Source organism: Halichoeres trimaculatus, unplaced genomic scaffold, assembly GCF_033239565.1.
Source record: "Halichoeres trimaculatus isolate MK-OKI-2021-1 unplaced genomic scaffold, fHalTri1.1 fHalTri1_scaffold_19, whole genome shotgun sequence".
In the NCBI taxonomy this organism is placed as follows: Eukaryota; Metazoa; Chordata; class Actinopteri; order Labriformes; family Labridae; genus Halichoeres; species Halichoeres trimaculatus.
This window is the reverse complement of record NW_027437197.1, coordinates 3,220,404-3,248,310: the sequence shown is the minus strand read 5'-3', so window position 1 is coordinate 3,248,310 and position 27,907 is coordinate 3,220,404. Positions and strand designations below refer to the sequence as shown.

General features: G+C 41.7%; 1 protein-coding gene across 3 annotated transcripts in view; it reads left to right on the top strand.

The window, feature by feature from the left end:
- Positions 1-27,907, top strand: part of sema5ba (sema domain, seven thrombospondin repeats (type 1 and type 1-like), transmembrane domain (TM) and short cytoplasmic domain, (semaphorin) 5Ba) — a 251,797-nt gene that overhangs the window by 32,799 nt on the left and 191,091 nt on the right. For 2 of the 3 annotated variants that reach the window (XM_074695481.1, XM_074695479.1), the window contains exon 2: positions 22,349-22,414. The gene's annotated coding sequence lies outside the window, so the exon portion shown is untranslated. Of the gene's footprint in view, positions 1-12,270; positions 12,350-22,348; positions 22,415-27,907 lie in introns of those variants that run through there. The other variant, XM_074695480.1, reaches the window with a different exon arrangement.

Sequence of the window (27,907 nt, the reverse complement as noted above, 5' to 3'; positions counted from 1 at the left end):
ACAAAAACACTTGATAAGATTTGATTTTTTACAGATTGAGATTGATTTGATGCCGAAGCTCACACACTTTCAGACGGAGCATCACGCTTTGGAGCGTCTTCTATCTCAGCCCCTCTCGGTCCACGCTCCCTTTGAACCTAAATTAATAACCTCCTTCATTGCGTCACATATAATTTGAACCCGTCCGTGCGTTCTGCGCTCCGGCCTTAATTGCTCGCTGCCTCCATTTCAGGAGTTGTTGAGCAAGCGGCACATATGACGGATGAGTCTGTGGCGGTAAACTGAAAATGACTCAATCAAATCCTGCCTCTATCTCCACGCCGCCTTTCAGGAAGTCGGGAACTCTTTGCCGTCATCCCGTGAGAGGAGCTGGATAACAGACAGGGGCATTGTAACCTGCCACTTCCTTTGCTTTAGCTCTATCCTCACAGCCGGTGATGAATGACTGTTTCATTCCTGCTCTTTAAAAGATGGATTGGAAACTCAATTTCCAGCCTTTGTATGCTAAATGCTTTAATTCGCTCTGTCTCCTGCCCTCCTCTTGACACACTTTCAACATTTATCTCTGTCTTTTATTCCCGGCTCCACACACCTATCATCCCGCTCATCAGAGGCAGCTTTCTAATTCCTGACATCTCTCGTTTCGGGGGCTCTCTCGTGGCGCTCTTTTCATTCCTCGCTTGATGTCCTCCTCTCTCAAAGTTTCTTCTTTCCACTGAACCGTTCCCTCCATCTCTGGCCCTCTCAGCCTCTGCTCCGGGTGGAGTTTCCATTGATTAAAACCAGACGTGGTCCTGAGCTTCTGTGTCCACCTGACCAAGCCTGACTCGGGAAGATAGATCACTCACATTCTCTTTCTATCAGTCCACTCTGCTTCCACATCCATCCCTCGCTCCCGGCTGTCAACTCCCAAATGAAATGAGCCTCAGACTGATTGTGTTTAGGTTTCGGTGACGATGAGGCGGTGAACTTTTTGTATTAGTTGTCGGGTTGAGTGTTTGTATGCAGAGGTGGCTGGTTGTGTTTTCTGTTTATCACCGTCGAGCTTCAAATCTTCGCAGCCTGGAGGCTTAAAAAGTTGATCTGCAAAGTTTACCACCTTGGGTCTTTGCCGGGAACAGCAGTTGTACTTTGCAGAAGTTTTGGTGGAAACCAATGATGATTCGAGCCAGGAAACCCATCCACGCTCTCATTAGTTTCTCCACTTCTCTCCATAAACACGATCCAACCAACAACATCTGGTGCTCTGGTTTGGAGGACATGATGCCGGGATGTGATATCTGTGCTGTAGAGGAAATGTTTGGATGCTTTGGAGCTTTGTTTGATGCTTGCCTGAAGTCTAACATGCAAAGAAAGCTACAAGAGCATCAAAGAAAGATGACTGAACCCTCCATTGCAACATCCTCTATTCACTAATACACGTTACATGAGGTCTTACTGTGACTGAGAGCTGATCACTGCTCACAGGAAGGACTTAAAATAAAGATTGTGTAGCTTTTGCGCCCACTGTCAGATTTGCAAAGCATGAGCAAAAGGTTAAAAGCACAACAGACTGTGCTGCAGGGCGAATCATGGTGCCGTTCACATAGTGTTTGCGTACATTAACACCAGCCTGTATGCATTGATTTGGCATTACAGAGGCCACTTTTCATGCAAAACCATCCAAACCATTACGCTTCATGCCACTGTTATCAGTTGCAATCCTTTCTTAAAGACTTTCCCTTGAGTTTTTTAATTCTCTGCTGTTATTTACTGCACTAATTTTGCATATTTTTACCACCAAATTGGCAGCATGTACCCTGACGTTAGCTAGTTTAGCTGGCTGCTTCATACAACAAGTAAAATGAGTGCATGCTAACCCCAAGTTCACACATAAAGCGTGAGCGCCATAGTGTGCAATGCTGCAGTTTTTGGGCACCATCCATTCCATCCTGGATGTGTTTCTTGAGCGCAGCACAGTGCCCATACCAGCTGGATATCTGAGATCACAGGAGAACCACGTGTTCCTGCAGGAATCCCACCCATGACGTACTTTTATGGTATTTAATTAGCATGTGTTTTATCATACAGAATTATGAAGTTTTTCACCTCTAAGATTAACTTCTCCTTGCCCAAAATGTTGGATTTCCTCTGGATCTGACCTGCTAATGACTTCTGACTATGTGCCAGTGAAGTAGTTTTAATAAACAAGGATAAGATTTACGATTGGGAACCAGAACATGGAGCTTTATTTTGAAAAGACTGGATACATTGATTGTTTGTGTGCATGATTTCCTGTTTGGTACAATCTTCTCTGCAAAGATTGGCCGGATTCTGCAGTGCACTCCAGCAAAAATAGACCTGCAGCGTAATAGCCTTGCACAACCGGCAAGGTTGTGCGCGGTGAAGTGCGTGGCGCTCACACATTATGTGTGAATCAGGGGTAAGTGTGGAAGCATTGGGAGATGGGAACAGCCATGAATTTTTCTCTTTTAATGCACTGTTATCTTGTGACAACAACTTCTTACCTCGTTATCTCGATATAGCAAATATCGTTTTAATGAAATAATAAATGTGTAATTGTGTTTTACATTACACCACAAAGTTGACGTTATTCTACATTTATATTACCTAATTTGGGATGGGTACCTTTCACATTTGAAACAATACAGTACCGGTACCCACACTTGCCAACCTTGAGACCTCAGAATTAGGGAGATTTTCAAAGGGGGGGGCATATACAAACAAAACAAGAACAATGAAATACTTGAATTTCACAGAGTTCATTTATTGGACAAAGAAAATAACAGTCCACAGTAACAAAGTAAAGTCACACAGCAAATTAAATAGCTGTATCCCGTCCACTTCGCGCTGTCCCGGATAAACGGGAATTCTCTTTTCTGCTCATTCTGGGATCTACACAAGTACTTTCTCTTCTTACTCATTTCTTCTTCTGCTTCTTCTTCTTCTCCTGTTCTGTTTTCCACGCTTGACTTCGAGCTGAGGTGTAACCGTTATTAATGTCCGTCCGGAAACGACGCCCAGTCAGAAGAGAAGGATGGTGTAGCAATATTGTTGTCTGGGTGGAAATCGAAAGAAATTCGTGAGAATTGTGGGCCTGGGAGATTTTCGGGAGGGGCACTGAAATTCGGGCCTTGTACCCAGTACCTGGCAATCGGTACCAGTGCTCAACGGTACCAATTTTCAGTATGTTTTTTGTGTTGATGTGTTAAAAAAATCAATTTGTTTAATAATAAATCATATTTTTTTTATCTAACATATTTACTCTTCAATATATGATAATATATTTTACATGAATCCTTATGTGGCTTTCGACAGAATTTGGTGGGTACCTATAAAAGTACCTTATTTGGTACCCATCCCTATACCTAATCTTAGCTGAAGCAAACAGATAGATAGGAGTTTGTTAGCCTCTCATATGCTAACTGCTAACAAACCCAACCAAGCTAACAAACTTATCTGAAAGCTGTGGCAGATCTTGTAGGTTGAAATCAAAACAAAAACATTATTGATTAAACTATTATCACAAGGAAACTGTCTCTGTCATGTCAAGGTAACAAGATCATAAGTCGTTATAACGAGAAAACAGGGCATAGAAAAGAAAAAAAGAAAAATCCACGGTTTTACATTTCTAAAATGATGTTTTCTCGTTTTTAAAAACAAAGTCAAACTCTTATAAGTTCTTTATTGTCATTATTGTGTAAAATTGCCACAGTGATGACACTGTGATTTATTTTTCAGTCGTAGTTTGAGCACAAGTTCCCATTAAGCACATTAGCCAAACTTAGCTGCCTCCTGTTTTCCACTCTTTTCTCCACTGATCCCTGGTTTCTCTGACAAAGAGTCAACTGCTGTTTGACTTCTGTGAATCCACCGTCGCTCTCCTCCTCAAAGCACCAGGCTACAAACATTTCAGACCAACCTACTCTCAGAGGAAACAGGTCTTTGGTGTTGAACAGCAAAATGAAAAGTGTAGTTTCTGTCCAAGGTCCCTGAGTTCCACTGGAGAGACAAAAGCATGCTTCAAAGTTTTTCAAACTCTGTAAAATTCACATCCAGGCCTGCTCAGATCCCAGTGGTTAAAGAAAAACCAACACCTTTGGGAGAAAGTACAACACGACCCTGAGCAAGACCTTATCGCCAAAATCATGTTGAATCCTCTTGTGGCGGAGTGTAATTGTAAATCCCTGCAACCAGAAGCCCGGGGGTGTTACACAAGTAGAATAATAGCTGTGGGTTTATATTTAGAGACCCAGCTATCCCACATCAGGCTGGTTATAGAGATTTTCTGGGGCAGCAAGTCCTACAACAACATATGTTTAGGTTTGATCACTTAACAAGTGGTTAAAAGGACGATCCTGATCCTGCAGAGTGTCTTTGTTTTAACACAACTTTAGCTTAATGCACAAAATTCATCCAGCTAATAGGAAGATTTCCTGCTCGTTGTGTGCATAGTGGAGGGTATAAAAGCTGCACAGAGTCTGGCTCTGACTGTGTTTGGATGCAGCTGCTTATAGACGTTTAAGTTCTGTGCAGGATTTCTGCAAGCTGCTCCTCTCTAGGGTGCGTTATTCTCTGCTGCAATGCACCTTCTTCTTTGTTTCCTCCTCCTCCTCATCGCCCACCTTCTTCTTCTTCTTCCTCTTTCTTCTTCAGCGCAGGTGATTCTTACTCCTGCTTCAACAGGGAAAATCCTCTTCCGTCTCCCAGAACCCAGTGGCCTTTGGCTTTAAAAGCAACTCTTCACCTTAAGTCCTTCCTGAGCCCCGAGTCTGGAGTGAATATGCATGTGAACAGCAGGTGCAGATGGTTTTCTTCTCCTCTTCAATGCAACATACAGTTCGCCCTCCTCAGAGAGGAGTAACCACTTCAGGACGGCGTGAAAAGAAAGAGGCAGTTCTCTGTGATTCTGAGTGCAGCTGCTCTCCTCCCACAAAGTCAGGGGATTTGGCTGAATGCTATAGCTGGGCATGTTTTAATGATGCATCCACAGTCCGAGTTTCTCTCGCTCGAGATGTGAGGTAGAAGAAAAGTGAGGAGGAAACGGAGATCAAGTATTTGGGATAATGAGGGACGGAGGGTTTGAGCGCGAGCTGTTGAGGATATTCCCTCAAAGCTTCTGTCGGAAGATTCGAGTTTCAGGATTAGAGACGGGGAGCTGAGGCTGAACACCGCGGAGCAGCCGACTGCGTCTCTTTCAGCGCTAAGCTTTATGTGTTCTGACCTAGTTCATTGATTTGACTGCTCTGATCTAAAGGCTGCAGCTCAACAGCGTTGAATCAAATCTCCATCTGGTGCTGACGCTACTACTGAATCGCTCGTCTTTGAAGTTCTAACAAGAATCCTCTCAGATCTGCCGGGGCAAAGGTTCAGGAGCCCGACTGAATCCTGATGCAGGGTTGGACCAAAGGTTTTGACGTAAACAGATGATGGTTTGACGGTGTTTTAAACTGGAACAAAGAGTTTCATGTGGGCTGTGTCTGCTTTAACTGGAGCCATGACTAAACAGCACATAGACCGAAAGTCCCACAAAGTCTGATTGCTGTAGTGTTTCCAACAATAGCTCTTGTCTTGAACAAAGAAAAGTAGAGTTGAAATGAAGATCTAAACTCGTCCATCGCTACGTACAACACTGAGCAGTTTGGGAGTATGAGGCCTTGCTCGAGGGCGTGTCAACAGTGCTCATGAAATTATGCTAACACCTCTCCAGCTATCAGCCCAATTTAAATCCTGGTCCATGCCTGGGACTTGAACCAGTGACCCTCTATTTACAAAAGCCAAGCCACATGGACTAAGGCACTACTGCTTCATCCTGAAACATGAAGCCAACCTTGTTGTCAGAAGGCCTGTTCGTTAAGGGGCCGGTTAATCAGAGGGCCTGTTAGTAGGGCTGGGCGATTATGGTAAAAATAAGAATCCCGATTATTTTAAGTGATATTAAAATCACAATTAATATACACAATTATTCATTCATTTATTCAAAAACTTCAGTACTGATTTAAACACAACTTTAAAGAACCAGCAAGTGGCACATACAGTATTATTGATACACATAAGTCACACACACTCGCTGTGGCTGCACATGGAACACAGAAGAGCTATGAAGCACAGGAACTAGCATACATCTACACTGTGTGGCATATTAATTGTTTTACTTCGATTATATTGTTTTTTATGATTGTCAGATGGCAAAATTGAAATCACGATTAAAATCTGATTAATTGTCCAGCCCTACCTGTTAGTCAGACTTATTAGTCAGAAGGCCTGTTAGCCAGATTACCTGGTAGTCAGAAGCCCTATTGGTCAGAACGCCTTCTGGTCAGAAAGCTTGTTAGTCAGAACGCTCGTCAGTCAAAAGGCTCGTCAGTCAGAAAGCCCATTAGTTAGAGGGCCTGTTAGGACACGGTCACACTGGCCAATCGTGACGTGCCTAAGCACGCTTCGGCCGTAAAGCACGTTTGGAATGGCCCGTGTGACCGCAACTGTACCGTGCTCAAGCACGATTCCCTTCCGTGCTTCGGCAAGCTTCGAAGAGGTGGGCTTCGGCACGGTTTACTTCATGCACGAGCACAAGCACGCGGACAGCGCGTGCGATCCATTACCTATAATCACTGCGAGCGCCTCTCTCGACAATCATTTTAAACAAAGCGGGGGTGTTAGAGGGCTGTGTCGGGCGAAAACGACTTAATATAAGTCCAAAAGTCTCTAAAGTTGTCGCAGTGCTCTCTGTGTCTCATTGTGCTGACTCTGATGAGATCGTGCTTCATGTAAACAGATGCTTCACGATGACGTAGGCGGGCTGTGCACGTGTCTGATACCCGCTAAAGTCTGGTTCATATTGAGGTAGTGGGACCGCCGGCCGTACTCTCCAGCTGGGGAACAGCGCTGCAGGGGGGCAATCGTGCTCAAGCACGGCACGTTTTGGATGGCCAGTGTGACCGCGTCCTAAGTCAGAAGACTCGTTAGTTAGAAGGCCTGTTGGTCAAAAAGCCAGTTAGTCAGAAGGCCCATTAGGGAGAAGCCGGTTAATCAGAAGGCCTGTTGGTCAGAACGCCTGTCAGTCAGAAGGCACATCAGTCAGAAAGCCCATTAGTTCAAAAGCATGTCAGTCAGAAGACTCGTTAGTCAAGGCCTGTAAGTTTGAAGGCCTGTTATTCAGAATGACTGTTAGTCAGAAGACTTTTTAGTTAGAAGGCCTGTCACTCAGAAGCGTGTTATTCAGAAGACCTGTTAGTCAGAAGGCACGTCAGTCTAAAGGCATGTTAATCAGAGGGCCTGTTAGTTCAAAGGCATTTCAGCCAGAAGACCGACTAGTCAGAAGGCCTGTTATTCAGAAGGTCTGTTAGTTAAAAGGCCTATTAGCAAAAAAGCCTATTAGTCAGAAGGCCTGTTGGTTAAAAGGTCTGTTAGTCAGAGTGCCTGTCAGTCAGAAAGCCTGTCAGTTTGAAGGCTTTACAGCCAGAAGACCGACCAAACCGAAGGCCTGTTAGTCAGAACATATGTTAGTCAGAAGGCCTGTCAGGCTTGTTTCCACCAAGCAGTTCAGATTAGTTTGTCACAGCGCACATTTTGCCTGGGACCCGTGATGTTGTTAAGACGGCTCTGCTACAGATAACATGAATGAACAAAGAAGATCATCTCCTCTAATTAAAGCAGAAAAACTCAGAAGCTACAGCAATGAAAAGTGAGAGCTTCAACTATTTTGAAACATGAATAAAAAAAATAAAGTGAGAACGAAGAATATCAACAAAATCCAAACTCATTTCCTGACTAACAGGCCTTCTGAGATTAGGGCAGGAACGGGAACAGAAACCACTCACTTCTTAAAGTTTTCTCAGCATCTTTTTGACCTTTTCCTCCAACTTCTTCTTATGTCAGTGTTTTGATTTTCATTTAAACAACGTAGCGATAGACCGCTGTAAAAACCGTGGTCCTGCTGATTGTAGTGTTTACAGAAAACTCTGGTAAACACGCTTCTTACAAGGTATGAGAGAAATTTACACTTTAATAGAAGTTTTTGGAGGATCAAACTGGGCACACAAAGATGACTCTTTGTATCGATCGGCGTGATTTGACTGACAAAACTTCTGCGCCGACTAATTCCTCCATCACACAACACAAACAACTTAACATTCAAAGATTGACCCTAAAACACTGAAGTCCTGCCCGGTAGTTCACCTTTAGACGCCCAGCATGTTTTATACATCACACCGTGCTGTTTTTAACCGAAGCTGAAGAGCAGAGATGAGAAGAGCGGATTAGACTCCTGTTTCTACTTCCTCCATGGTTCAAGTCGAAGCCAGACTGTACCATTATGTAAAGTGCTGCTCGGAGCGTGCTGTTTGAATGTAAAGGAGAATGTGGGAATAAATTTAATCACTAATCCAAACCACACTGGAGAGTCACATCATGGCTGCCTTTTAGCTAATTAGGGTTAAAGCATAAAGAGGCAGAGACAAGCGACACCGCTTATTGCAGCGGGATGAAAATATCCCCATGATTTTAGTGTTTGAGCAAAGTGTGATACATTTATTGGTTGTCACACTTCAGCAGCCTCATAATAGCATCTATCACTTCAACATAACAGCCTATCACATGTTTTTCACGTTTGTGTCAAGTGCTGTAAAAAGCGGCTCGCTCTGCCGGCTTGGCAAAAAGCGCAGCGGCCGTTTGGCTGCTGCACAGTTTGGACGCGTGGATCAATATTCAGCTCGATAAGTATAATTCTGGTCTGGATCCGAGGTCGCTGTTTCTGGCTGCCTGCAGACGATTCAATCCCCCCGCTGTGCACTCCACTCTGCACCCGGCACAACAAACTGTACCTGGCATGAGCCGGTTCAATTACTGACACATATATGTGAGTGGCCCTCCCTGCAAACAAGCACTCAAGGACAGGGAGCAGGATTGGAAAGAGAAGTAGTACACCTAAAGCACTTATAGGCTCTGCTGTAAAGTGTTCCTCTGCACACACACACACATCTAACAACATACAGAAATGCAGCATGTTTCAGAGGAACAGGAAAACAAACAGCTCTGGGAATGCATGAAGACTTAGAGGGAAGACTTTATCCCAACGCAAACACCTGGTCCAAGGACGTGGATGCGTTCATGCAGGGTGTGCAGGGCTTACACAGGAATAAAAAACTGAGTCTTTAAACCAAACTCTGACACAATGCAGAATTTTACTCTCTCTTTCAGAGTTTTGTTCTTTGCTGAAGCTTGAATGCTTCTTGGATTCACGTCAAGTTTCTGACTTTGTGACATGTGGTGCAAAAACGTTGCTCTCTCAAGGGCTTTGTGATGACATGCTGGAACCAGTGGTGAGCACAGAGGGGGGACAGGGGGGGTGGTTGCCCAACTCTGTGGTCCAATTGTGGGAAAACGTCGGTGACGTACCCTCTTTGAAGCCAAAAATGACTGAAGTGCCTTCTTGAGATCCAGAAGTGGTGCTACAGTGCCCCCTTTGGAGCCACAATGCACAGGAAAGAGCCCTCTTGGGAGCCAAAACGTGAGCTAAGGTGCACTCTTTGGAGACAAAGTGCACTAAAGTAGCCTCTTTGAACCAAATTGTGACTCAAGTCCTCTCTTTGGAGCCAAAAGTTACGCTAAAGTGCACTCCTGGGAGCCAACAGGTGCTGAAGTGCTCTGTATCTAAATCACACACTGACGTGCCCTTTAAGGAGCCAAAAAGTGCACTGAAATGCCCCCTTTGGAGCCACAATGCACTCTTAATAGCCAAATCTCGCTCTGATGTGCTCTTTTGAGAACCAAAACTGACTAAAGTACCATCTTTCAACCAAATAGCACACTAAGATTCCCTCTTTGGAGCCAAACCATGTGCTTAAGTGCACCCTTGGAAGCCAAAATGTGTGCTAAGATGCACAATTTAGGGCCAAAATGCTCTGAAGTAGCCTCTTTGATCCAAATTGTTACTGAAGTTTTTCTTGGGAGCCAAAATGTGCACTAAGGTGCCCCCTTTGGAGCTACAAAATGTGCACTAAAGCATCCTTTTTTGAGTGAAAACATAAGCATAAGTGCACTCCTGGGAGCCAAAAGTTGCTTAAGTGCTCTCTTTGATCCAAAAAACACACTGAAGTGCCCTCTTGAGTGCCAAAAGGGATGCTTAGGTGCCCCCTTTGGTGCCACAATGCACGCTAAAGTGATCTCTTCAAAGCCAAAACTTGCTCTGATGTGCTCTTTTGAGAGCCAAACAACTCAAGTACCCACTTTGATCCAAACTACACACTGAAATTCCCTCTTTGGAGCCAAAATGTGAACTCAAGTACCCTCTTGGGAGCTAAAACATGTGCTAATGTGCCCTCTATAGAGCCAAAGTCTATGCTAAACTATCCTCTTGGTAGCCATAACTTGCTCTGATGTGCTCTCTTGGGAGTCAAAATGTGCTGAAGTGCCCTCTTTGATCCAAATTGCACACTAAAGTGCCCCCATGGAGCCACAAAATGTGCCCTAAAGTGTCCTCTTTGGAGTGAAAACGTACGCCTAAGTGCAGTCTCGGGAGCCAAAAGGTGATGAAGTGCTCTCTTTGATGTATATAACACACTGACATGCTCTCTAAGGATCCAAAAAGCGCACTAAAGTGCCCCCTTGATAGCCAATGTGCTCTCTTGGGAGCCAAAATGCACATAAGTACCCTCTTTGACCCAAGTTGCACAATGAAATACCCTCTTTGGAGCTAAAACATGCACTAAAGTGCAGTCTTTGGAGCTAAAACATGCACTAAAGTGCAGTCTTGGGTGCCATAAGGTGCTGAAGTTTTCTCTATGGAGCCAAAATCTATGCTCAAGTGTCCTCTTGTTAGCCAAAACTTGCCCTGATGTGCTCTCTTGGGAGTCTAAATGTGCTGGAGTGCACTCTTTGATCCAAATTGCACACTGAAATGCCCTCTATGGAGCCAAAATGTGCACTAAAGTGCCTCTTTTGAAGCCAAAACGTGCTGAAGTACCCTCTTTTAATTTCTTTTTGCCCCTGCCCTTCTAAAGTCTATGCACACCACTGGCCGGGACCATGTGCATCAGGGGGAAGTTATTCTTTGCGATGGTTTCTCTGCATTCAGAGGACCCAGTCCACTACGAGGACCCTGAAACTTGTATAACCAACAGTGGGTTTGTAAAAGTCACTCAAAGCCAATGAGCACACTCAGGCCCAATCTGGACCGTTCGTAAATCTGGAGAGCTGTTGGACTGGAGCCGAGCAGCACACTCGTGGAGCAGCAGAGTGCTCTTTGGCTTCTCTTTGGAGCTGGACTGCCTGGTCCGCTCAGACAGATTCCCCAGTGTTGGCTGGAGATAAATGGAACAGGAGGAGGACTGAGCTGTTTTACCTTCAGAGCCTGCACCGTTAGCTCTCCATCTTCCCTCCATCCTGTTCTCCAGCTGTGCACTTTGTAGCGCTAAAGCTAATGCTGATGTATTACGAGCCTTTTCCAAATGAAGGCTGATGCTTAATTACGCTGAGACCCTCTTGAGCTTAGCGAGCAATCAGAAAGAGACACATGAGACTGTCTGAAATTGGTTTTCTCATCTCAGGAAACACACACACACACACACACTTTCATCCACGGTGAACACATGACTCCTTCTTTGGTCTTTAAGCTCAGATTTAGTTTACATCTCAGCTGTAACCTTCAGCCATTTATCAGCTCTCGTAAAAACACCCGTGACCTCTCTGCTCACCTGGAGGAGGCTGTCTCTGAGAGCAGGGAGCATGGGGTCAAAGGTCACTCTGTGTATATAAACAGGTGTCAAGTGCGGTGATGGAAAGCCAAGGACATGTGAACCTGGGCTGGAAACCCTGCCGGGGCTGCAGCGCCGCGGAGAAACGGGGGTAATGGATGACTTTGGCTGTCAACGTGATGCCATGGTTTCAGTTTACGGCGGTCAAAGCGTCTCATCTGTGTGTGTGTGTGTGTGTGTGTGTGTGTGTGTGTGTGTCCTCTCCCCTGTGACCAGTGTAATTTCAGTCTCACTCCTCTCAGCTTCTCAGGTCGAATCAATTTGATTTGTTGTGTTTTATACGGATAGTAAAATTCAAAGCGAACACGTGTTCCTTTGTCTGGTTCTTGTCCGGCTGGTCGCAGGGTTTAGAGGTGAGGAGGGCTGTAGACTGGATCCAAGACCTGAATCTATCCTGTTTTATTTTGGCATTCTTGCTCCCTGTGTGTCTGTTTCTTACTTTACTTCCTCCCCTCTGATTGCACCTCGTTAGTGTCACCTGCATTCACACCTGTTGCTCGTTACCCACTGTCTATTTGCTTTGAGTGTTTCCTCCACTGCTCTGTGGCTCTCCTGTGTTTCTGCTGCACCTTATTTTGGATTTCTTGGACATTGAAGTGAGTGTTGATTTGACTTTTTATCTTTGTTGATGAATTTAACCATTCAGAGTTATTCACACGCGTAAGAACACCCAAATGAGTCTGAGCAGAGTCAGCTTCAGTATCCAGCAGGTAGAAGTCGTCTTTCAGGTTGGGTAGTCCCCAACCTCTACTCTTTGGGAGTTAAGATGTCTTGAAACTTACTCTTGGTTTTTCAGCTTGCCAAATGAACCAGTTTTTTTCTATTTTAACCAGAAGCACATGAAACACGACTAAGAATCTACAATGTTCATTTTGATAGTTTCTATTCTTTGGGAGAAAGTAATAAATGGATTAGAGTTCCTCTTTCTAAATCTGTTTTATTTTATTTATTGGTGGGATATAGTTGATATTTTTAACAGTAGATATCTCTGTTGGTGATGTTTTATTGCTGCTTAATTCCATTTCAAATAGACTGTATCTTGTAGCTCTCTCAGTGGTGTACAGTTGAGTTTTAAGATTTGTGTTTCTTCAGTGTTTTTTTATATCATACATATTTCCCAAATGATTCTAGTAAATTAAATAATCCCGGGCAGAGCTGGCCCCAGCCTCCAGGGGGCCCTAAGCGAAATTTGATTATATATATTTTTTAGTACTACACAAATACAAACAGGTTAGCAAGAATATGAAGCTAATTAATGGATTAGAAGATCATTTTCTCTCGCTTTAACTAGCTAGCTAATTGGCTTTTAATTGCTACTCAAATCTCTTTGATTAACATTTCATTACCAATACATGCAAAAATCACTTTATCTTGGCGTTTTTCCCTTCCTCTTTCTTTTCTCCGCCCCTGATCAATAAGTCCTGTTTTTGCAACATTGTTTTGCCTGATGCTATCTGCACTTTGGACACATACTGTGTACTGCACGGCACGAGGCTCATGTTGTGCAGTGCAGTGAAGCTTTGACATTTTAATATAGATCATATAAAAATGATCACTCATTCAACAAAAATTAAATTTTTATTTTTATTTTGTTAATTGCTCGTGGGGCCCTTCAGTGGCCGTGGGGCCCTAAGCAGGCCCATAGTTTGCTTATGCCTTGGTCCGGCTCTGATTCCGTAAGTGATATCGAAAGGTTGGCTATGAGATATCGATGTCATCAGCGTATAATGCCAGTTTGTGTTGATTGTTATTCTAAAAAGGCTAAATACAAAGGAAAAAGAAGAAGAGGAGGAGGAGTTCTGTTAAAGCTTTATAGGTTTTTAAAGATATTAGTTTATTTTAATGTGAGCCAAAGAGTTTTTATAAAGGGAGTTAATTAAATCCGTGAGCATTTTGGGGGGAGCCAAATTTTTCTGGGTCTAGAAGGTTTTCTATGGACAGGGCTGTTTTGACTTGTGTTTTCTCCTGACTGAAGAGTAAAATGGAAATGGTTCCAGTTTGACTAATTTTGTGTTTATGCTAAATAGGAATCCACATGAGTAAATTACAGGTCAAGTCAATAAAAAGAAGCCAGTAGATGTGATTTCTGAAGACGTATGCACAGATGTGTTTGCATAAAATTGTTGGAAGTTTGGTGTGGATGCAACATCAGAGCGCGCTCCAAGCTCAAGCAGATTTTAACTCCAGAGTCCAGTTTGATGGATGAGTGTGAGCGCTCATACACGGTCCACTTCCTCGGCCCTGGAATTGTTGGAGGAGGTGGAGATGGAGTCTGTAAAATGAACCAAACATTTGAAACAAACAGCTCATGTTGGTGATGCAGAGTTTGAGCTTTTACTTGAAGTTTGAGCCCATGAAAATGTTGATGTTTGTTGTGTTGACTCTAATGCAGATTGTGTGTCTGTTGTGGTTGTTCCTGATGTGGGTAACATAATTTCCTATGACAACGTTACAAGTTGAACCATCATCTCATCGTGCTAACAGCCTCTCATCTTTAAACGTCTCTGTTTTCTGTCTCCTCTCCGTCTCTCCGTGGCTGCCCTTGGATGTGCTGCTTGTTTGTTGTTGCTGTGTTGAGTTTGTTCTGAATTCATCCTCAGGCTGTGAATTGTAAAGATTCAGTCTAAGTGCTGAGGGAGTTTGTTTTCCCTCATGCATGCTCAGGCTTTTGATAGTTTAAGTGGAGGTCACTGTTTTTCTGATGTGTTGACTGAATGTGATTGCTCTTCTCTGTATGCTGATCAGTGCTGAATGATGCTTTATTTCTGCCTTTTATGCATTGCTTGTGATGTTTTCTGAGCTCTTTGTTGTTGCAGAAAAACCTGCAGTCCAGCTGAAAGAAAGTCTGAATATTAAGTTTCCTTCACACTGAGTCAAATATCTGCAGTTTTTACATGACACAGCACATGGAAAGTGATATTTGACCCAGATATTTAAGGGGTAATGTGCTCTACCCTGTTGGCTGGAGCAGTCTGTTGGTGTTTGTGTGGGTCAGCAGGCCTGAGGTGATTTGGAAACAGTGTCATTACACGGTTTATCTGGCAGAGACATTGTTTACTGTGGGAAAGAGAAACAGCAGAGCGGAGAGGAGAGGAGGCCGGTGTTTCCAAATACAGGGTGGAAATGAGCAATTTTAAACATTTTAGTTCAAAATGTTAAATCTATCTATTTAACTCGATCAGTAATAGCTGGTCGAATAAAGTGTACTGACTCCGAATTTTGGGGTTTATTTAGTCGATCCTGGCACTAAAACCTCATCACCCTCGCTACCCAATAACAGATTTTCTACTTGGTTTAAAAATAAAATTTACATCAATGTAGGTCTTAATGTTGGTCCAACGCTGTCCAAGCTCTAACATAATCACTCACCACTTGCTGGGATTGCAGCTCAGGATAGCGGCTCCTTTATTTAAGCTACACTGCTCTACTACCTGGATGTAAACAAGCACAGACGATAGGTGTTATCTTGCAGCATGATGTCACTCCCATTTTATGAGTGCTCTTTAACCCCTTACTGCCTGAATTAATTTACAGGCGTATATAAAAAAGCAATGATTTGTGTCTTTTGATTATTACAGATGATGAATTGAGTGGAGATTGGTCATTTAAACACTGGACGTAAAATAGTAATAATAACTTATATGATATAAAAAGATACAATGAGTTCACCCTCTGATCGGTATACTGGGACATATCCATGGTTTGTTTAAAATATGAATCAATAAGCATCAGAGGGATACAAAAGTCATCTCGGAAATTCACAACACCAAGCTTCAAGGGGTTAAATTACTGTAACTCTTCAACCATTTAGCAAGAAATTCAAATAGCTAGCTAAAGAAGAAAAGTCAAGAAATCTATGTTCAACAATGCTCCAATCACAGTTAACAATTGGTGCAAGCTGTTCTCATTACCGTAACTCTTCAGCTATTAGAAGAGGGAAAATTCAAATAGATCCTGAAAAAAGGGAAGAGAGATTTACAGGCCTGATCTCCGACTCTTTGATGGCAAAATAACGAAAAAAGTCCAGGTGGTCTGTGTGATACTTGCGTGATACAAGGTTTAACTCCATCACAGGCCGACATCAGGAGGTGAAGCTGCAATGTGACTGAACACAAACTGTATAATTAATGGATAGAGGCACCCTGACATCACCCGTCTGTGTCTGGAACAGATTTTTGAAGCAGATTGGCTGTAGCGGCCATATTGAATGTGACAAAGGCTTTGAGTGAGCTATATGGTGCCTGTCAGTCACGTGAGCTGAGCTGTGCTTCTGATTGGGTGAGCTCACCATCTTAATCTCTTTTAACTCTGATTTTATAGGAGATTTTAGCTGAGCGTGTTTTAATCGGAAAATGCTGCCTTTATTTTTAACTTTTGCTTTGACGGCATCATGGGTAGGATCTCAAATCCTTTACCTTTTGTTATTTTGATCTGTTTTAATCTTTTATTGCTTTTATTTCACAGACATTTTCTTTTATTTGGTGGTGGTTCTCAGCCTTTTATATTTCTATGTATTTCCTCACATTCTCTTTTACCTCTCACTTACTTCTTCTCTTTTCTTTTTACTGTTTGTTTTTATTTTTCAAAGCACTTTTTAGCATTGTTTTTGAAAAATACTATATAAATAAAGTTTATTTTCATTATTATTATTATGCAAAAATTGCAGAGTTAGAAAAAAAGATCACCCCCTTGTACGGCTTTCATTTGGCTTGGTGTGTATGTGACTTTCTGTACTTCTGGACCCAGCCTCAAGTGGACACTCGAGAAACAGCAGATTTTGTCTCATATTGTTAGACCATAGTTTGCCACTTCTTATTCTTTGGATCTTGCAGAGTCGTCACAACTTCACTTGAAGTCTCTGCAGCTCTTGTAGAAACACAGTGAAAACCGTGCATGTGGAGTTTTTAATGATTTGCACAGCGTCAGACGTACCTCAGATGAAGTTCACGTCTCTGTCTGATTTTTGGGTTCGAGCTGTTTAATTTCACCCAGGAATAAAAATCATTTCATGCTTTAAAAGCTTCATTTAGGAATCAATTCCAATCAGAAAGCCGAGTGAACTTCAGAAAAAGATGATTCAGTGACATCCACTCCTACTGGTGATAACATCAGACACACACTGACAGTAATACAAGTTTTCAAGCACCATTCAGAGGCATTGGGAGATATTTGGAGCGCCACTGTGAGAGTCTACTTCACAGAGTGTGTCCTTGTACAGTAGAAACTTGTATGTTTTTTATTTTTATTTTGGAGAATCAGGAGGAGGAGGCTTGTGCAGCAGCAGCAGCAGCTCCCTGTTACAGTCTGATGTAAAGTGGAAAGCTGCGGGCAGTAATTCGCTCTTAATTAGACATATTTCCTTTACCGCCTGAAGACGGAGCATTACTCTACACAACAACACAGTGTGGATGTGTGTGTGTGTGTGTGTGTGTGTGAAGCCTGTCTGTGTGTGTGTGTGTGTGTGAGGCAGAGAGATAAACTCCAGGAGTTATTTAGCTGTGTGCTCGTGCTGTTTGTAACTCTCCTCTTCACCTACTTCCCGCTAAGTCTTCATTAAACTGTCTGATTCAGTTAGCAGTAACCGGTGCTTAATTAGGAGAATTTGATTTTCCCTGCTGGCTCCGATGGCGAGCGTTGATAACCACTTCTTATGGACACGAATAAGGAGGAAGCGCCGCGTGAGAGAGCTGCAGAAGTTTTTAAAAAGAGCAAAAAGAAAGTTTAGGAGGGTGTGATCTCCACCTCCTGACTGCTCCACAGCTCGCCTGCTGTTATCTGAAGGGCTGCTGGTTAGAGAGCATTTTGAGTTCACAGCACACAAACAGAGCACACTCACACAGAAATACACACACACACACACATATACACACACACACAGAAATACACACACTGCCTGCCCGCCAACCAGCCAGATGACTTTCAAGGACTGATTGAAGATTAGAGAAGTGCAGAGACAGAAAGAAGCTATTCTAATGATCGCTGCCTCTATAAATATCTGTTATCTGTTTGTGTGTGTGTAAGGGTGTGTGTGTGTGTGTGAGTCAGTGTCTAAAGAGGAGTAAAGTCATCACAGGAGAATGTGGAGGTAAATTAGAGCACCTGAAGATGATCTAACTAAACACTTCAGCTTTAAGTGTTTGTGTTAATGACGCTGTTACAAAGTGTGTGTGTTATGAGTGTGTGTATGTGGTGTCCAGAACTTCTAGAGCCAGCCTCAAGTGGACACTTGATGAACTGCAGTTGTTTTTAAAGCTCCTGTGAGGATTTTTAGCAGGTTTTAATACAAAATCAAATCAGTACTTATGTCTCTTTTAGTTTTAACTAGGGGTGTCCCAAAAATCTATTCAGCTTATCTTAGGTGCAGGAATGTGTAGATTTTGTAAAGATAGAACCATCAAACTTTTTTTTTTGTGTTCCTTATGCCTCAGGGTACCTAAAAATGTTGTGTATAGTCCCACCTTATTTTTAAATGTTTTTTTATGTCTTTTAATGTAATTTTAATGTCCTGGAATTCAAATTCTTTATCTTGGGACCTTAAGCAGATATGAGATTAAAATGCGATTAATTATATGAATTAATTACAAATCCTGTAATTAATTAGATTAATTTTTTTAATCGCCGTACAGCGATTAACACTTCAGAGCTCAGCATGTAAAGTTTGGATTGGTAGGAGATTAAAAACAGATATATATGACAGATTTTTTTTTACATGTCACCCTTTTTTTTTTTTTTTTCTTTTTTTCACATGTCATCCTTTTTTTTTTTTTTTTTTTTTTTTTTTTTACATTTTTGAAGAATTTCACCAACACATTTCTTTCTTTTTTTTTTAAATATGCCTTTTTTCAGTTTTAATGGTTTATTACACTTTTTTTTTTTTAGCATTTTATTGAGTCTGGACATAAGACTGTACATTTGATTAAATTTGGGATTTCATAGTTTTATTAATGTAAAGTGAACTTTTGACTCATAAAATAACACTACAATATGTAAATATGTAAAGATATGCTTTGGCAGACTTGGTATGGCAGGTCACAAGGGTCAAAGGAAAAAAACAAGAGCATAGTTTAAAGATAAACTTTTTCTGTTTGGTTGTTTTTAATGCCTGAAGCCAAAGACAATGTTTGAGGCAGTACATACAAAATATTTTAGCATGATTTCAAAATATGTCCCAGTCAGAAGTAGAATAGTCTTTATACGAATATCTTCAGAAGAACACAAAGAATTTTATTTTATTTTATTTTATATTTTTTAAATGAATATGCTCTGTCCGAAAAAAATGATAAGAATAAATAAATCAATAAATTAATAAAAATACAAAAATAATAATAAAATAATAAATTAAAATTACAGCTAAAACACAGAATTAAATAAGTAAAAAAAAAAATGCATATATAAATATATATGGTGCTGGTGTTGTGTCATCGAAAGCACCCCTGCTGTGAAATACATTCCCTGGTGATTTAGCCCTTGTAAATGCATGTGAAATTCATTCAAATTGCTAAAAAAATCAATTAACTGGTTTTGTAATCATGGTTAAGATATATCTTCACAGAACATACCAAAAGGTATTGGTTTGTGTTTGCATTTTTCCGATTCTTCGTGAACAACATGTTATTCAGACTCTTTATAGGATCTTTAAGTACTGTAAGCAACCAGTGATCTTCTCTTGCAAGCCCCTTAACAAATAATTAAATTGTAAAATAATATTCTCCCTTAGGTTTTTCTGCGATATTAAGGCCAATCCGTCACTTTCCTAACAGTTGAGTAGTGTGTGCGTGTTTCAATGAGGGGGTTCATTTCACGGCACAACTCCGGTATGGCCTCATGGTTTGAGTTTCGTCCCCTGTGACTCCTAAATCTAACCTGTGACACCTTTCCTGCGTGTTGTTCCCTACACCTCGTTTCCTGCTCCATCCATCCTTTGGTTTCCTCCAATTAAAGACACAAAAAGCCAAAAAATGCATCATCCTCTGGTTTTCGTCACATGCTGCCGTTTGTCTGGACAATTAAGTTTAACTGGAATCAAGAAGAGTCAGGTCTGAAGGTCCCAGACTCTGTCAGACCGTCTGCTGCGGGGGCCTCCCAGCAGGGGGCCCATACATGTGTGTGTTTGGACATGTGTGTGTGTCTATAGAGAGAATAACAGCGTAGGTCACAGACTGAGCACTTTATGGGAATTCTTCCTCCTCACTTGTTGCGGTGAATAAATCCTGATCCCACACTGACACAGGAGATTATAGGGAGGCTTTTTTTTTGTTGTTGTGTGAGCGGACACTTCCCACTGCTCAGCTATAAATTCTCCGCTTAGCTCCGTGGAAAATCTCTTTACTGCCTTTGGGTACCTGGGTTTGTGGGTGTTCAGTGTGCAGCTTGAAGAAGTGGACTGAACTCTTTTAGTTAACTGGTTTTCTTCATATGGGATTGAAAATGAACAAATCAAATGCCAATTATTCTTTAGCTCAAAGCTTCTTAAATAAACCAGAAGGAATTTAAGCTTCAAGAAACTGCTACAAACCAGAGACATGGACAAGTTAAGACAAAGTATTTATGTGAAGATGATTAAATCAACATTTTTGCCACAGTGTCAACAGGTAGAGGTGAAATTAAGCCTAAAAAAGGCAGGACACCCTCTTTAAATGTTGACTTTCATAAGAACTCGTCAGGAAAGACTTTGCTCTAGCTGCACTAAGGTATAAAATAACTCATTGTTGCTTCCTGCTGATTAATATCAGCTCTATATGAGCACACAGCCCTCACGGTTTAATCAGTCAGAGGTTTCCGTCTAATTGGAGCCCTCAGATGATGATGCTCAGTCCCTCTTTTATTAATTCTCACCGTTGTGTGTAAAGTGAAGGAAACAGCAGCCCATCACGGCAGCTGACGCCCCAAGAGGGATGGCGAGCCTGAGCTGCTCTCTCAGGTTGCTGTAGAAACCGACCAGGGCTATTTGTTCCAATTTGCTGTGTAGCGTCGAGATCAAAAAGCTCGGAGCCCAAAGTGCTCTCTGCATATTAGTGTTTGATTCAGCGCCGTTACACTCACCTCGCTCTCATCCATGTTGTTAATTCACAGCCCAGTGTATGTGGGCGCTGGTTTCCTGTGGTCTGAGGAGTCGTATGTTCTGGAGGGTTTAAGCCAGGGGTCTGCAACCTTTACTTTCAAAGGAGCCATATAACCTAAGCTCAACTGGATTAAAGTCATTCCTGATCCACAAAATCTGCTTTATCTTCACACTAAAGAAAATAAAAGGTAAAAAAAACTTTACATTGTTTAAATCAACTGCATATAAGATGCCTTGTTTTGTTTTGTTTTTCATAAATTTGCAAAAACTTTGAAACTTGAAAAATTTGCAAAACTTTAAATAATTTTGAAATTGAAAAAATATGAAAAATAAGTTGAAAAGAATTGAAACTTAGAAACATTTTTATGAAATTGTACATGTGATGTCTTCTTTTTTATTTTTAATAAATTTGCAAAAATTTGAGAACATGGAAACTTGAAAAAATTGCTATTTAAAAAAATTTAAATTGAAAAACTATTTAAAAACATTTTAAAAAGAATTGAAAATTAACAACTTTTTCTAATGAAATTGAGCATGTGATTTCTTGTTTTTTTATTTTTAGAAAAAAAATTGAAAAACCTTGAAATTTGATAAATTTTCACAACTTTAGAAAATATTGAAATTGAAAAAAATTTAAAAAAAATTACTCCAAAAATTAAAAAAAAATTGAAAATGAATTTTTTTAACTGAAAGTTTACATGTCATGTCTTGTTTTTGTTAGTTTCAGTAATTTGAAAAAAAATTAAAAATTTGCACACCTCTAAAAAAATAGAGAATTAAAAAATCTGAAACAAATTTTTTTTTTTAAAAATCCAAAAGAATAAGAACTTTAAAAAAAAATGCTGACAAATTTAAATAACTTCGAAATTGAAAAACAAAAATCCAAGAAAATAGAAAAAGTTTGATTTTCAAAAATTAGGAAAATTGTAATTTAAAAAAATCTTGAGAAATATCTTTAAAAAAAAAAGATTTATTACATTTGCAAAACTGTAAAAGTTTTTGAGAGAGTACCTAAAACTGATTAAAAAAAAATGTTGCTCAACTCATCATTTTTTGTTTCTTTCTGATGTACTGCCTCATATCAAGCATGTTTATTGATGTTATGTCTTAAATCAGCTGTACCCTCTGCTAGAAACAAAAAAAATCTTTATTTCAATAATATTTTTTAAAGCTACAAGGAGCCACTGGAGTCAAAAAGCTGCTTGAGGCTCCAGAGCCGCAGGTTTCAGGCCCTTGGTTTAAGCTTTAATGTATTTGAACTGTGCTGAACTTAGTGGTTTGTTATTGTCCGGTTGGAGCCTTGAGTCCATGTCAAAGCACCTCACAGGTCCCTCTTTCTGCTCCGGCCCCCTGAAACCCCATGAAGTCCGGGTTTAAAAGCCGTTCCTGCTCCGCCTTTCTCCGCTCCATTGAAAAGTTGGCGGTTTGTTTACGAGAGCGCCAGCTCCTCTTTGTGGCTCTACGTTCAGCTTATGAGCAGCTATAGTGAAAGACTCACCCCACCTCCTCCTCCTCTTCTCCTTCTTTTTTACAGACTCGGTTTGAAAAGCACAGACGGCCCTCTCAGCCCCCTCCCCACACCCCCAGTGATGCTTAGCTGGTGAGTACACTTTCATCTCCTTCATTCAAACTTTTCCTCTGACTTTTTGTTCCTTTCTTCAACTCGTTTCTGCATCTTTGACGTGAATTTCTGACTTTGTATTTGTTCCCCAACTGGGTTTGTGTTTCATTGTGCGCTGGATTCTGCTGGAAAATTCAAACTTCTCTGCGGTCGACAATGAGGAATTGCTTTTCTGCTTTTTTCCCCTCAAACGCTCACTTTCTCCCATTGTCCATCTTCCTTTCCCTCCCTCCGAAATCTCTCTGGCCTTTGTAGTAAAGGTAAGGCGGCCTTTTGTAGTGCGAGCCCTTTATCCTGACTGAGTGAAGTGATTTGAAAAGCAGCGGTGACTGTGAGAGCATGGCTGTGGAGGCGGAGGAGAGGAGGATAAGAGAGGTGGAGAGACAGCTGGAGTTTCTTTATGCCGCAGCTAATGGAAGAGTGTCTGTCTGTCTGTCTGTCTGTCTGTCTGTCTGTCTGTCTGTCTGTCTGTCTGTCTGTCTGTCTGTCTGTCTCCTGCAGACAGCCTTGAGGCTAATAGAAGCAGTTTGGTGAAATCATTGCTCAGATTAGATGTGACAATCACCTCTCGACATCACCTGCTCCATGTTTGGTGAATTTAAATCACCCACATTAATTCAACAACCAGAACTTAATGACGCTAGCTTTAAAAAAGAGAAGCCCACAAACCGGAGAAGGTGCAACCAATGATTACTTTTTATCTCCATTAATTTTTGTTGATTAATCACAGGTTTGCCTATTTAGAGACACAGCTCAGCTCATGTGACCAACAGGTACATTATAGCTGTTAGAGAAGAAGCACAAGCTGGCATCATATCCAATATGGCCGCCACCAACGATCCGCTTCAGGAACAGACAGGTAACGTAGAGGAGACGTTCAATAGGGGTGGGAGAAAAAAAAATCAGTGTCTCTTAGAATCTTTTTTTTTGGTTTTAAAAATTTAAAACCATTATTTTTTTGTTCTAAATTGTATCTGTTATTTATTTATTTATTTATTAGTCCTTCATTTTAGCCTTTTTTTATAAGCGGGGTTGGAAAAAAGTTGAGATGCCTGATCCGCTGAATAAATCCTAAAATCTGACTCACATGTGATGAGCATTTTTGGGGAAAATATGGCTCCTGATACAGTCTGTAGATATCGTCATCATCATCATTCAACTTTTTCCACATGGTCTGGTGTTTAAAAAAAATAAATAAATAATAATACTAAATAAATTAAAGTAAAAAATAAAAATGGAAATATAGAAGAATCCCAAATCAGCACCCCAACAATTGTAAAAGAATCAAATCCGGAGAAAAACACATCATCTAGGCACTAACATCCATATTTTTTACAGTCTATGGTTTCACCAGTGTTTTATTTTAATGATAAAAAAAACAATTTGACAAAGTTGATGGTTTAATTCCCATGTCAACACATTTTCATAGTCACTGAGGTGGATTATGTCAGCTCAATAGAAACTGTGTTTTTAATCTTTAACTTTCACTAAACGTTATTGAATATGGATTTGAGACCAGTAAAGCAACAGCTGCACTTCTTCCACATCCTCCTGACATTTCCTGGATCATTTCAGGCTCTGAAACCCTGATCCTGTCAGGACCTTTGAACTAATGTAGTCATCACCTCCCATCAGGTGTTAGAAGACGCCATAAGAGACACAAACCAATGTGTTCATATGTTCATACAGACTTTTATAACAGTTCCAGGTAAAATCAGATCCTCTTTCAGAAAAACAATTAAATTCTCAACTTTAAACTCATCAAACTGAAAGAGGAGTAAGTCAGAGTCTGTTAAAGGATGTCAGGACCAACTCCAGCCCCCCCTCCTCCTCCTCTCTGTTTAATATCCCCAAAGGCCGACCCTGGCATTTGCTTACGCTCTGTTGTTGGACTCTCTGTGCTTAGCTCTCGCCTCCATCTCACTCACTCTGCTCCTTTCAATTTCTGGCCTGAATGTCTCTCCCTAATATGTGTCATTGGAGCAGAGCAGCGGCACTCCCTCCCTGGAAGCTCCTCGCTGTTTGTCGTCTCTCCGCTCCTCTGGGAGGAGATCAGCCGCTCCAGTCGTGGTCGGCGTGTTGTCTCCTGCAGCCTCGCTGCTGTTTGCTGATATTTGGTTCAGGATGACAATAAGCCGGAAGAAAACAAGCTCCTTTCAGGCCAGCGCGAGAAGAAGGGGCGGGCTGAGAGGCTGAGCGGGAGACCCAGAAAAAACGGGGGACAGAGGACTCATCCCTGGATCGGGGATCCTCTATAAGCTTTCTGTTTGTGGCCCCTAGGGCCGAATTAAGGGAGCGTCATTATCCCTGGCAAATTACCACACTGCCTTTGTGGTGCGGCCATGGTACATTAGGGCGCCTTAAAACGTGGCTGAGCCGTGCCCATTCAGCGCACAAAGAGAGGGGGCCGCTGGCAGATCCTTGGCCCCGCTCACAGAGGAGCCATTCACTTCACACCGGGGGGATGGTGACGGAGGCCACGGTGATGGAGGGCCTCTCCGCGGATGAGTAAAATATCGCTCTGGAGAAGCTGTGACGTCGCCCTGAAGCACATGCCAGCTGATGATGTCATCACGCGGCTTGGTGATCCGATAAGAGTCTGAAGAATGTGGTCTCCATGCCGGTCCAGCCAGTCCTCCATGTATGTAATCAGTATCCAGACCAGGATCAGGGTCTGGTCTTTTAGGGACTAATTGATAATTAGCGTCTTAGCAACAAGCGGGTTTCCAGCCCTCTGAATGATCCGCTGCTGCTGATCAGGTCCTGGTTTCATAACAACCAGTGATCACTTTCTCTTGGCTCAGTTAGGGAACATAAATTTGTGTTTTTCATGCGAGGAGCAGTCAGAGGTACAGTTTCAGAGCTAGAGGGACTGATGTTGGCTTGTCTCTGAGATTCACGACAAGCCAACAAAAGCAAATCAATGGGTGAGATAAATACATCTGGCACCTTCAGAGGACAACATCCTTTGGGGGTATTTAGCTCAGAGGAATGAGTCTGCAGGAAAACAAACTTCCATCCATTAAAAGAAAGTCAATGTAAAGGAAATACTGTAAATACTGGCAGCTGTGGGACAAACGTGTGACTGACGGTCAAACTGTGAAATGCTTTGGGTTATCCTTCTTTAATCACTTCCTGTGGATTTCAAGCTTTTTACTCTCTAAAGCTGCTTCCACCAAGTGGTCCAGTATGGATCAGTACAGTTTGGTTTGGGTCAGATCAGTAAAGCCCAAAGGCCCATCTCCTCCTTTTACGTACGAAAATGTTAATGTCCTTTTCAAACATGTTACCATCACTACTGTCAAACTTCCGTGCGCCCTTTACTGCCCCTTGCTGTCAACCAATTCATCCACCAGGGGCTGCAGCCCAGAGTCAAAAGTTTATGACAACAACAAACTCAAAATCAAACATGGCAACTGTGGAGGAGGTGTTAAAGTCAAAATCGGAGGCAGCGTTGTAGCAGGCGGTGGTTGGTAAGGCTGTTAAATATAGCGTGAAAGTTCCACCATTGTTATTTCTTCTTTGTGTTTCACTAAAGCTACGTTTCAGGCAGTAACAGCAACTCTGCCCCCACGGTTTCCAGTGATGCAGATCTGATAGGCATGTATCCGTAAGCTTCAAGGAAACATGCAGAAATGAACGGCGAGCACGGATAAAAGGCTCTGTCTGTATCCAGACCTGATTCGACAGCCAAGCATGCTCTTCTTGGTAGTTAGCTTAAGCCGGCTGCTAGCGCGACAGTGTGACCCAATACTCAATCCAACGAAGAAGAAAAACACAACACAGTCCCGTTTCGACAGCAGTTTCACGCTGTTTGGTGACGCTGTTTTCCAAACAAAAAGAAAGTTCTCTTCAGAAAGTGGACTAGAGATTTAAACATGGCAGGGTTATGTGTTTTTCTTTATTTTCAATTACGATTTTTGAATTGCCGATTCGATTGTAATTGCGATTCTTTGATATTTACGATTTCTGCAATTTTTTGTTTGCTTTTTTTATTACCAGATACAGAAAAAGTTAGATGATGATGACAATGTCTACAGACTAAATAAGGAGCCATATTTTCCCAGATCATGTGAGTCAGAAACATGTCGCCCTCTGCTGGAGAAGAGTGGTAAATTTTTTCCAAACCAGTTTATAAACAAAGACTGAAATGAAGAATTTCAATTTGAAAAAAAACTCTTTTTTTTTTTGACAAAGAATCTCAATTATTATATTGTCAAAAAAAAAAATTCTGATATATCGTATTTTGATTTATTCTCCCACCCTTACTGATCTGTATTTCTGGCACCTCAACTATAGGGCACCAAAAAAGTGGGTCAGTAATTTGGGGACCTGTCCCAGATTGTTCTTGAGGGAAACGCCACAAAATATGTGCTGTACTGAGACGAACCAAACTGAACCGCTTGGTGGGAACAGGGTTTTAATCTTCAACAATGACAGGTTTACAGAAGTTGTTGAAGTAGTCAGTTGCATTTTTAATGACAATGAACTTTGCATTGATGTCCAGCAGTTCTTAGTTAATGCAATTGCATTTTGCACTCTTCAGGAGTTCCACGTTGGTCACTGTTCAAATTCGCAGGTTTCCCTCAAACTCAGTGACGTGTTGCTCAGTCTCATTATTTCTGACTTGTAAACTTCTCCACCTCAGAGTTTTGACAGTGAAATCTGCCATTCAAAGCCCAGTAGTGTCATTATGTTTCATCATGAAAGTCAGAAAAGTGGTAGCACAAATATGGTGTCCCAAAAAGTGCAAAAAACCGTGCAAAAGTAAAGTTGTTTTGGACCTTAATCATATTGCAGTGAGTGGATCAAACAGAGTTTCGTCTGTGCGACAGGGTTTGAGCTTCGTCTCGCATGTTGTGAATGAAACAGTTTGTCAGAAAGCTCCACGCTTGCTCCTTAAATCAGAGCAAATACATTAAGTCCCGTGGATCCCCCACGCTGCTTCAGTTTCTCAGTTAATTAGCAGCTTTAACACATTTTACGAACACTGCTGTTTGTGCTATAGGCTGTAAACTAATGAGCAGGTGCAGAGTTCAGGGAACAGAAGATAAAGGACGGGGATGCACTGTTCGAGGTTTGTGGTTTGAACTCCAGAGTTTTCTTTCTCTGCTGAAAAGAGCAACTTTCCAAACTTGTAGGAGCTAATCTGTGAACGAGGCGCCGACTGTGTGAGTGTGTGTCAGAGATTTCAGCTGTTGCAGAGAGCTTGCAACACATAAAAGTCTGTCAGTTATAGATTGCATCCTCTGCGAGCTTGGAGGAAGTTTAGTCTTGGTTTCAAACATCAGCAGGTGGCTCAGACTCAATAAGACGCCATCACAGTTGATCCTCTTGGCCCAGAAAATGGTTGAATTGAGTTTCCAACCAAACGGCCGTAAATTCCAGGAGCACAGCGATGTCAAGCTCTTCAAAGCAAACTAAATACGAGGGCTGCTGACTGCACCGTAAAACTCCTGGTGTGTGAAGTGT